The sequence below is a fragment of the Cryptomeria japonica genome, chromosome 11, assembly GCF_030272615.1.
Source record: "Cryptomeria japonica chromosome 11, Sugi_1.0, whole genome shotgun sequence".
Taxonomy (NCBI): domain Eukaryota; kingdom Viridiplantae; phylum Streptophyta; class Pinopsida; order Cupressales; family Cupressaceae; genus Cryptomeria; species Cryptomeria japonica.
Genome location: NC_081415.1, coordinates 27,827,301 through 27,839,599, shown reverse-complemented (window position 1 = coordinate 27,839,599; position 12,299 = coordinate 27,827,301).

Sequence of the window (12,299 nt, the reverse complement as noted above, 5' to 3'; positions counted from 1 at the left end):
AAAGGCCTTGGAGAGGGGGGGGGGCAACACTCACAACAACATTCACATCAACATCAGAAGACCTAGGGGCACAAATAGCATGTTGAAATCCCACTATAAAGGGAGAAACCTCTACACAAGAAGCAGTGTGACCTGAAATGGAAGCACCATTAGGGAAGGGGCCAACACCCACCAACAAATCTGCAAGAAACCTAGACACCACAACTGGAGAGGAAGATGGGCCGATAGGCAGGCCTGGAATTTGATAGGCTAGATGGCTATTTTTTCACTTTTGAACTGTATTTGATAGCTTAAAAAATTATTGGATCGTATGCATTGACATGCTATTTTTTTCTAAAATTGTATATATGACACTTCAAATTATTAATAAACCATAAAAAACTATAGTTTGTAATATATATCATATAATATTATAATTTATAATATTGATATATATTAGTTTAGAATGTTTGTTATAAAAATATAAATTTATTTAGAATATTTTGAAATGGAAGGATATAGTTGTTTCTAATATTCTAATATTTTAATATGAATTTTTAGAATATATTCTATTTTGATATATGAATTTAGAAACTTAGTCAATTTAAATTTTAAATATATTTAATAATATTGCCATATGTCATATATATAATTTTTAAATTTTTTTTGACATTTATTATTACTAAATTAGTAATATTTATTAATTAATTATTGATTAATGTTTTTGATTGGTAAAGCAACGTTAACTAGGGTGCTGACCTTTTACATAGCTAAAAGGCTATCAAATTTAAACATCCCAAAGGCGACAAACAGACCAAGCAGGTGTGCAAACCCCAAACAAACAAAGTCAAATAGGCCAAACCAACTTGTCAAACCTGCAACAACCCAACCCATCTCAAGAGTGGGGAGAAATACCCAAACCTTGACAAAGGGGGGGGGTTGGGAAAGGGGGGTAGATTTTCCATTCCGCTTGAGAAAAAAATCGTCTAGGCAACACTATCATTAGGAACATTCAAATAAAAATCAGGCGAGGAAGACCCTGTAGAGTTACTGCGAGATTGTTGTTGTAGAACAACAAGAGCAGAATTACCAGGAGAAGAGCGAAGATGTGTAGCAGGAGAAACAAATGTAGGAGCCAAGAGGGCAGAAGAGTCCACGACAATAATAACGTCAGCAAAGGCTTCATCATTAGTAAGGGGCACCTCATCTTAAGAGGAGACATCATCCTCTAGAGAGGAGTTGAGAGAAGCAAACTTAGAAGCATTAACCGTCAAGTGATCTTCAGTAGCATCCTTCCACCAAGTAGCAACACCTCTGCGACGAGAGAGAGAACAATCCGAAGCCAAGTGACCTGTTGAGAAGCATCTTCAATAGCGAAAGGGGAGGCCCTCATAATCCAATGATTGAGTCCATGGCCTATCCCCAACCATTAGAACCACATCCCTAGGGAGGGGTAGAGATATGTCACTATCAATTAACAGACGAGCAAATTAATGTTAAAAACTTAGGAATTTAAGATTTTTGCATATATTACTAATTTATCATTGTATATATATATTGAGAGTGATTTTCATTTCTTTCTAAGAAAGATGTGCATTTGCATTTTGGTGTGGCTTTAATCTTCTACATTTATTTATTTTGACAATTATTATTATTTTTAAACGAAAGATTGAAATGACTAAACCGTCATCAAGAATTCATATGATAGGTAGGGGTGGCCGTCAAATTCGAGGCCTACCAACAGGTGTAGACCCAAGAAGCCCAACACCCGACCCTAAGCTATAAGAGGTGATTACAAGAACAACCACACCCTGAGTATAAGAAGAAGGTGCACATGCAAAGCAAAGCAACACAAGTCCCCCGATAGACAAAGGTGACACAGGTGCACAAATGAGATTTTTGCAGACATGAGCGAGAACAACCATTTTGAATTTATTGATTTTGAATGATTGGTTGTTTGTTAAGGCAATATCCAAGCAACATTAAAACTCTCTAATGAGCCTCTCACAATTTGCAAAATATTTTTCTTCCCATGCACAGTGCTACGCCAAACATAAAGTCAACAAACCATCAGATTCCTTTGAGGCAAAATATTAGATCCAAAATCTTTTCAAATCCTACAAATAGGCCTAACAGATCAATTGCTTTAAAAACAGGCTGATAAGAGGCACAAAAATTCCATCAAAAGAGGTTGAAATGGACACAAAGTGCATAGGAAAAAAAAGGTCTACCAAAAATGGACTATTCTTTTTTATAATTCTTCTACAACTTTTTTTTCATATTTGAAAATATTTTGAAAAACTAAAAAATCATCAATATTGATGAAACAAAAGATATTTCTTCACTTCTCAAGCCTTTTAGATTTAATTTCAGTGTTCATTTGGCTCCATGACACTCCAGTGATAACGTTGTGTGCAAAAATCATAATATAGGAAAGAAAATGATGCTGATGCCATGTTGGAATTAGCCAAGGTCTAAAACTACAAATTGATAACCTTCCAAAAGTGAACAAAGATGAACACAATAATGTCTATCATAAAAAAATGAAGAGTGTATAATACAATGATTAACCTTGCATTTATAGGCAAGGATGAGGAGGTAGGACAATACGACTGAACAACTAACCCTCCAAGGATGGAATACTTGTGGAAGGTTATCAAATTGCCCTTTTAGATCTTGGCCAATTTCAACAATTTTGATAAGATTCATTGAAAAAGCTTTATTAGAAGTTTTACTACTGTCTAGTCGACAAATTAATAAAAAATAGCTCTCAAATTGACAAATGTGAATAAGATCAATAAGATAATTAAAAATACATACAATGTTTATGGAGACATTCAAATATTAAAACTAAAAAAAATACAATACAAAAAATGCTCTAAACTCATTGTTGAGAAGAAACCCCAATGCCCTATAACCTCTTCCCTTTTGTTTAAGCTTTGTAACCCCTTTCTATCATTTTTCTCATTGAAAGCTTGCATATATATGTATCTTTCAACACAACCATGTTAATTTAGGGGGGAAGAACCATCATCATTTATAATTGCCACCCATATACACGTATATTATCTACATGGCAATACATTAGAAACCATGCCTTTTACATCAACAACCATACATTTTTGTACATAAATTATGTCTTGAGGGTCCACAAGTACCAATAGGTGTTTGGAAGCCTACTTTCATCTAATCACACCTATTACTAGACCAATAATGAAATCCTGGGTCATGAAAGGAGGTAGTCTTTTTCGTAGTCATTTGAAAATTTAATGAAGAATTAGAGATCTTGACTTTGGTGTGCAAAATAACATAAAAACCCATGAAATATGTGAGATGGAAAATCTAGAACATGCATGAGGATCATTAGGAGGTGGAACTCAACTATTACATTAATGACAAACTATAACTCTTCATCATCAACTATGGTAATTTCAAGAAATTTTACACTCTTAGGATGGACAATGGTATTTGGGAGGTAAAATCCTTATGACATAGTTGTAGGAGTCAAATTTGGTCATTAATGATAATTTGGCAAGTGGTTGAGGTGAACAAGAGGAAATGTGGGGATTTGATGTGAGATGGGAGGTCAGGATTGGACATAATAAAGGAATTTTAGAAGTATATTAAAACTTCGTAGAAGGGTGAAATGAGAAAAATAAACAATATGAAGAAATGGAGAAGAGCGATGAAAAATTGAAGATCAAGACAAGATGTTTGAATGGAAAAATAGATGTCTAGAAGTCAACTTGAACTATGCATAGGAAAAAACAAATGACAAAAGCATTGGGATCCTTTATGTCATATCCCCTACAAAGTTTGTTAATCTGTTGCATTACCTTGTCCCCAATGCAATTTGGACTGGGGTGTAATTTTAGATTTTAATATGTGGACCTATGTGTGTGTTGGTTGTGAACCTTGATGCTAATAATATGAAATGTAATTATTATCCTTATCATAAAATTTGTAAATTTAATGTATTGATTTTATTTAGACTAACCTAGATTAATGAATGTGTTGGTGAGGTTTGTCATTGCTTTTAGGTAACTGGGATGCAAGATGAGGTAGAATTTGTGGTTCCATTGGTGAGAGACAGGTAGATCATAATGGCATTCTTTGTGTCAAGATCTTTTGTTAACCTTTTCCCAAACTTAGACTCTTACAATCAAATCAGATTGGATTTGCGATATTTAATAATTCCTTAAGTGGATAAGTGATTCTAGCGAGACTTGTTTCGAGCTACCACTAAACCATAGGGCCTTAAAAATTCATTCAATCACCATTGTTTATTTGTTTTCGATTGTCTACAAGACATTGATAATAGTTTAATTTTTTTCTAATCAATTGCAAGCATTGAGTAATAATAAAGATAGTAGAATCATCAAGAATACTTAATTGGACAACTTTACATATGTATGTATGTATGTATGTATGCACTCACACATGTATATATGTATACATGTATATACATATACATTTACATATACATATATGTATCTCTATGTATACGTGTGTGTGTGTGTGTGCATATATATATATGTATGTATGTATGTGTGTGTATATATATGTATGCATACATACACACACACACACATACATGCACACATATATGTATAAATATGTATATATGTATGCATATATATGTGTATATGCATATATATACGTGTGTATATATCTACACACAAATATATAAAATCATATCTGGCTAAATAAATAAACTATAAGTAGACGTGAAATTAATTGAATACTTATATAAATTAAAAAATTTGTCTTCAATATAAAAAAAGAGACATAGTGAAATGTGGGGGAAGGGGTGGTAGATAAGTAAAAAATCTAAATTTAAATGCCTAACCATCAAATGCATACAGTAAAAAGAGAAATACAAACAAATGAGAATATATACAAATACAAAAACAAAACATGAAAGAGAATAATGGGCGAGTGAGCAAAATAGGGCAAAAAAATTAACTACTACAACCTAGTAGAGGGAGGTGATAGGGATAAATAAAGAAGCATGTCATGTGTGAGTTTAGAACAAGGTGAGATCATGAGGAAGGGCATTTGTGCCCTAAATAAGGCATGACATCCCTTCTTTCAAAGGTGATTGAGCTGGTTGTGAGGAAAATGGAACCTCCCATTTGTAATAAAAACCATCACGACCTCCTTAATAAATAATTTATGTGCTTGACAAAGGCAGAGCAATATGAAGGAGGTAGAAAAAACTGGGCAACTGTGTGGTGAAAGGATTTGGGAAGAATAAAAGTGCTAAGGGTAACATAGTTAAAGTAGGAAATATTTCTAAATCATACTCCAAGAACTTAGATGCCTTTAATTAAGGTTCTATTTTTTCTTTCAAAAAAATTTGTAGCTTATAATGCTTTTCCCAAGTTAAAATTTAGATAGCAACAATTTAAAAATCTTATCATGAATGTTGGGTGGCGTGGCGTTGTAATTTCAACCTCAGTGAAACCTTGAATCACCTCTTTTTTTAGTTTGTGTAAAATATGATAGTTATTAAAATTTTGTCCTAGGTATTGTCATATGTAAGGCTAGACTTAAACCCTTCATTTTTGGTTGCTTGTCGTCTCTGCTCAATTATGCCTTGAAATTGACCATAAAACAATAGTTGGAGTTAAGTTTCTATAGGTATCACTAAGCTGATTTAGGGTGAAATGTTCCTACGTCTTCCTTATGAAATGACAGATGTAGAAGGCATATATAATGCATACGTGAATACCTATGGACAACATAATTTGGACCTTCAAATAGTTGTAGTGATGGATAATTATTATATTTAACCTCTCCTAAATTACCTTCCACAACTTTAGTTTGATCCCGTTCCTAGTGATTCCAAGTTTGAAACTAATGAGAAGGGAAAATTTAAACTAAAATTTGATAGTACTAAGATTTAATTTTGATATTATGATCATAATGGTATTGAGGTTTTAATTTAACAACAAACTTTATCTTCCATGCAATCTTGTCTAGCCTATTGTTAGATTCATGATGAAGATCTTAAGTATGAAGATTTCACCAATAAATTTAATTGTATGGTAATTTGATATGGGAAATCCTAATTTTTTTAACTAATACAACCCTGTATAATATTCTATCAAGGAGAAAAATAGGAAAAACTATGAAATGATGAATTAAAGTTCCTGCCAACAATACTGTACATTAATGTTATGAAGGTATTAGTTGTTAAGACAAACATTAATAGTTAAAATGGTTAATTCTGTCCTAAAAGGAAAAAATTGTAACCAACAAGTCTATACTTTGAAAACATACCTTTTGGGTTGAGGAGTGGGGATCATCCACAAACTAATAAAGGAAAGAGTTACCCCTACCTCTAATCAAGAAGGGTTTTTGAGCAAGTAATGCTCTATCTTTAAATGTATTTTTTTGGGCCCATTCATGACAATAATTAAATATAGAATAATTGCAATACCATTTTCTTAAGCCAAGTGAATGGCAGTACCAATCATCATTGGAGGTGTAGCTTGAGTTGATTACCTAATCAACTTTTATTGAGAATGAATTTTTATTTCCTATTGGTTGAAAAAAAATCATAACAACTGATGAATGAATGGATATGAACCCCTCAAGTCACACAACACTAGAATTGGTAATTGAACACAGAGGTGGTTGAGCTTCAAAACTACTTATTTCGAATTAGGAACCTCTCTTCAAATTATAGTACTAAGTTAGGTATAGGCGCTAAATTTTACGACAATGGATAGGGTGAGAGCCCTATGGGGACATAGGTAGAGGTTGTATACCTCTAATACGCAGGGTACTCTTCTCCATTTGAGGTGATCACTGATCATTAAATCTTATGGCTTGTTAGAAGATAAGCTTATTGATGCTCAAGATTGACCATAGTCAAGGAGCATATTATGCCAATAGATTGTTATCAATGCCATATAGATAGTGGGATGAATTTTGCCAAGAGTATGTGCGTCATTGGGGCCAATGACATATTGACAATGCATACCCTATGCTACTCTAGAGGCTTGGATAGATTCTGTTAGGAGCATATGGGCCATGGGGCCAATGGCATGCCGATAATGGATGTCCAATGTATGCTCAAGGGTTAGATGGTTTTCTCCTTATAGCATGGAAGCCTCAAGGCAAACAACATGTAGGTGATGGACCACCTTGGTTACTAAGTCATCTAATGGAGTTCAAGAAAAACAATTTGTAATGAAGTATATGTAGATAATAGATTAGAGTCTAGAACCACATCATAGTAATGAAATAGTATATCTGTGAAGTGGAAAATTGGATTCTAGTGGTTCCCCACCTAGAGAGGAAACCACTAGGATGATTTTCACTTGATGCAAAAATGCACTTTACATTCAAAAGAGGGTTTAAATCCACTAGATCCAAATCCAAGAGAAATAAGGATGTGAATTCCAAGTGGATTGAAGTGTCGGAATGTAATTTGTCCTCTTTTGTAAGTAGAAGAATTGACTTGTTGACTATGAAGACAAAATGGGTGAAATAAGGAGCTACCGATTCGGGATCGTGTTGTAACTTCGGATTTGAGGTATTTAGACTGATACAGACATGCACTACAAATTTGATGAAAAGTTGTCGAGACCGTGTGTAATTTGCACACAGTCCTCTAAAAAATCCGTGGGTCAAAAAGGGTTTTTTTGTCTCTACAAATGAAGCCTAAATCTACAATTATAGCCATGCACCTGCAACATGCACACATAAAAGAAGGGAATAAGGGTTGTGGATAGGGGTTTGCCTTAGTCAAACCCCGGTTGAGGAATCAACCTTGAAAGAAAGTAATTGCAAATACTTAAATGTGAATAATCGAAATGTATACCTTGTAGATCTGCAATTTGTTGATGATGGTTTCTTTGCTTCTTTAATGTAATCACAAGTGTTGCATGAAATGACATGTAACATGACAAAACCCTAACACACACACATGCTTGCAAAAGAATATTGTAATGTTTCTCCAATGGATGAATGAAGAAGACACATGAAGAAGAAGAAGACTTGATGAATGCATGAAGACGTGAACACTTGATGACAATAATGGAGACCTTCCACTTGTTTACCTAATTTTTTCTTATGCAAATGAGAGGACTAGATCCCCTTTTATACTTGCCTAGGAGGATTAATTTTCGTCTCACCGAAGGCCGACATAGGAGAAATTAAATCCCGAAGAGAAACTTAGGGTCAAGGGTCAGATGGACCCATTTTAGGGCCACCCAAAGAGGGAGGACAAGGGCACCATGCCCCTGTCCAAGGGGGAAAGGGGTGCCACATCCTTGTCCTAAGGGGGATAGGGGCGCCATGCCCCTGTCTTGCCCTATTTTGAGGCCTTGGACAGGGTCACAAGGTGATGCAAGGGTTGAAACAAGAGGAGATCCAGAAGAATGATGTAGAGAGTGGTCCCAATTGAGTAGGGAGATGTAGTCACTAGGGTGAGGACCTAGAATGTGGTCAAAATTGTGAGGGTCACAATTTTATGACACTACAATATCCTAATATGGAACTACTATTGGGAATACCTTGGATAATTGGTCATTAGGAACTCAACACTATGCTTTTTAGGATGGTTTGATTGTCCACTCTCACACCACGAGCCATAAAATCCACTTGGAGGGGTGGATACAAAATATATCTAGTTTGGTGGTATCATATTGCACCCCCTAGGTGAACCATGACAAGTTAAAGACAAGGAGTCTACATGAGTTTATGGAAAACTTAAGGCATGCCTTTAGGTAATGATAGTGGTATTCTTCCATTGGTCATTATTTATTCTCCAATATGTTCTTAGGGATAGACTATATTATGCATGAATGGTGATAAATTATTTGCATTGTTGTATAATAGACATAAGTTACTCATTTGATATATTAAATGTGTTTGCACTAATATGCCTACTTGGTGTTGGTAGGCATAAATCGTGAAAGAAAAGGAAATAGGAAAGCCTCATAAAATCACACCTCCAATGTACAAACCTAGGAGAAGTCATGGTAATTGTTACTGTACTACCAAAAACTAAAATAGAAACAATATCTGATACCAAATTATTGGTAGAAACAATCAAACAACTTAAAATCCAGAAAAGAAAGGAATTGGCCAAACCTTCAAAGAGTTAGGAGCCACCAAAGGAAATCGGAAAACCAATTTATAAGACAATGCCCTTAACTATAAGAGACTTCCCTTTTCATTGTAGACACAATGCTGGATTGCTCTCTCCAAGGAAGCCATTGCATAAAATAATCATGTTCACACTAATATGTTTGTAACTATAGCTACTTCAGATGAGGAGGGACCCAAAGTGGAGTTTGGAGACAAGGAAACTCCTACAATGTAATTGAAAACTATGTGTGTGAAGATAATGAGCTAGTATTAAATATTAACCATCATGTTATGTAAAAGATTACTAATTATGAGTATATATATACACTGTGTCATGATGACATTATGGATCTGATTGGAATGGATTTCCAAGTGTTGTGAATAATATGTCACCCTTTTGAATTTTTCCACTATTTCTAATTTTGATAACAAACAAGATTTAAGTAATTAAAAAATATATCAATGAAGACAAACTAAAAGTAATACTATTCTTTATCTCATAGAATTAACTTACCATAAGGATGAATTTAAGGAGGGAGGTGAGCCCTAGCCTCCCCGAAATCCTGCATGCAAGTAGGGGTGCATCATCACCACCTCCTGCTATATCAGAGGACTTGCAAGATGAGTTGAATTCCCTTCATGTAAAAATAACATCACAAGAAAAATAAATTTGAGGAATTGACGAGGCATAAGGAGCAAGGTACCAACCATAACACGAGCATAGGTACTAAAGAGCTACATAGTGAATTCAATGAGCAAAAAGATCTTGATGATGGAATCAACTCTAGAATTCTCAATTATAGTCATTCTCTCACAAAAAAACTATGAGGTGTGGGAAAGGACTTGATATGAGAATAAAAAAATGCAAGCACCTATGTTTTACGGGACATGGGGTGGAGATGCAATTGAAACATGGGTGATTAGTATGAATGAATATTTTAGGTTGTTAGAACCGAATCCCAATAATAAGGCTAGAATCTCCAACTACTAGCTAGGTGAAACCTTGCTATGGTGGGACCATCTTGCGAAAATTATGAATTACAGTATAAGACTATTGAATTTGGACAATTTCATTACGCATTTTCACAAGGATCTTCCATCAACAACATCAAAAGATGACTAAATTTAACTCATTATGCCAAGCGGGATTGTCAGTAGCAAAATACAGGGCCAAGTACACAAACCAATCTCACTTGACCTAAAAATTTGAATCAAGTTGTGGAGGTAGCCTTAGTTGCTGAAGAAAAGAAAAAAAACAAGGAGGAATGAAAAAAAGGTCCAATTTTCCAACTACTTAGATAATTAAAAGGACTGTAAATAAAATAAGTTTAAGGGAAAGGCTTCTTCAAAATTTAAGAGGGGCCAAAACAAGAGAGTGGTGGATCAAACAATCAAAAAGATAGGGAAGACAAAAGACAAAAAACATCCAAGTAGGGGACACATGATGATTCCACGAGAGGCAAGAAAGTCAATAGTGTACTGATGGGATGATGTTGGATATGTAGAGGCAACCACTTAACAAGTGAGTGTCCCAAGGGTCCAAACAAAACCACTAATCCCACTGCTCAAATCTATGTAGCCATGGATAATCACAAAGACAACAAACAAGGCTAATATAACTTTGAGGTACACTTCTCAGCCAACCTATTTCTATTCTCGCAAATGTAGGAGCTACAAACAACTTATATCTTCTAATGTAATACATAAATGTAAAATTAATCCTAATATACTAAGACAAGAGGAGGGGGAGGTTAATTTTGGGTCAAGATAGACACAAAAGATCAAGTTTTTCCTATGGGGAGTCGACATTGACCATTAGTGGTGAGAACGATCTTAGTTATTATGCAAGTGAAGAGAGAATACCCAACTCCTAGTATCGAAGGCCATCCAATCCTCCAAGGATACTGAGATATTTTTCTTGAGGAGTTGCTAGTATTGTCTCCTAAGTGGTGGATGGATTTCACCATAGATCCACTTGCAAGGGCTGGGCCTATTTCAAAAGCTCCCTATTGAATGAACACATCTGAATTACAATAGATTAGAATGCAACTGCAAGATCTAATGGAGAAAGGATTAATTTATCCTAGCGTGTCTCCTTGGGGAGCTCCAATGTTGCTCATTAAGAAGGACAAAACTTTGAGGTTGTGCATAGATTATCGGATGTTGAACAAGGTGACTATTTGAAATAGGTATCCCTACCTAGAATTGATGACATGTTTAATCAAATAAAGAAAACTACTATCTTACACAAAATAGATTTAATTGAGTTATCACTAGTTGATCAAGAAAGAGGATATTTCAAAAATAGCCTTCCAAACTAGGTATGACCATTGTGAATTCTTGGTGGAACATTTTGGCCTAACTAATGCCCCCTACAATTTTATGCATCTCATGAACCATGTATTCCATGATTACATGCTTTTTTTGTTAGTGTTTCTTAGTGACATTTTAATCCACTCCAAAAAGCTACAAGATATCCTCGAGTCTAAGAAACTAGAGGACCACATACTCAACTACCCCACCCATGACTTAGAGCTAGCTACATTATTGTCTACCTTGAAGGTATGAAAATAATGTAGACTCTTCAAATTGAATACCAACTATAAAAGACTCCAATATTTATTCATACAACCTGATTTGAATGCACAAAAGAGAAGGTGGTTGGAATTAATAAGCAACTATGAATATTTAGGCATTTCTTATGTTAATAGAAAAGAATACCAAGTTGTAGGTGATTTAAGCCAAAGGTCTAGGTTAGTAGCAATCACTCAACTAAAATTTGAATTACTAGAAAAGATCAAGAAAATGCAATCTCAAGATCCCTTTTGTCAGCAAATAAGGTTGGAATTGCAACAAGGGATTAATCTAGTGGAGTACCATCTGGAGAATGATGACATCCTTTGGTAGCTACGTTGAACTATGTACCTAAAGGAGGTTTAAGATTGAAAAATTATCGCCAAGGGCCATAATGTGCATTATCAAGAACATCTTGGGGTGACTAAAATGTATGCGCATTTAATAACTCATTACTTTTGGCTAAGAATGAAGAAGGAAATAGCTAGTTATGTCACCAAATGTCTTCAATGTTAATGTGTTAAAGTAGAACATTGCCATCTTGTAGGAACCCTCTATCCTCATGATTTTCCTTGGCACAATTGGTGTGCAATTTCCATGGATTTCGTGATGGGTTCGCCCAAAACATGGAACAAGCATGA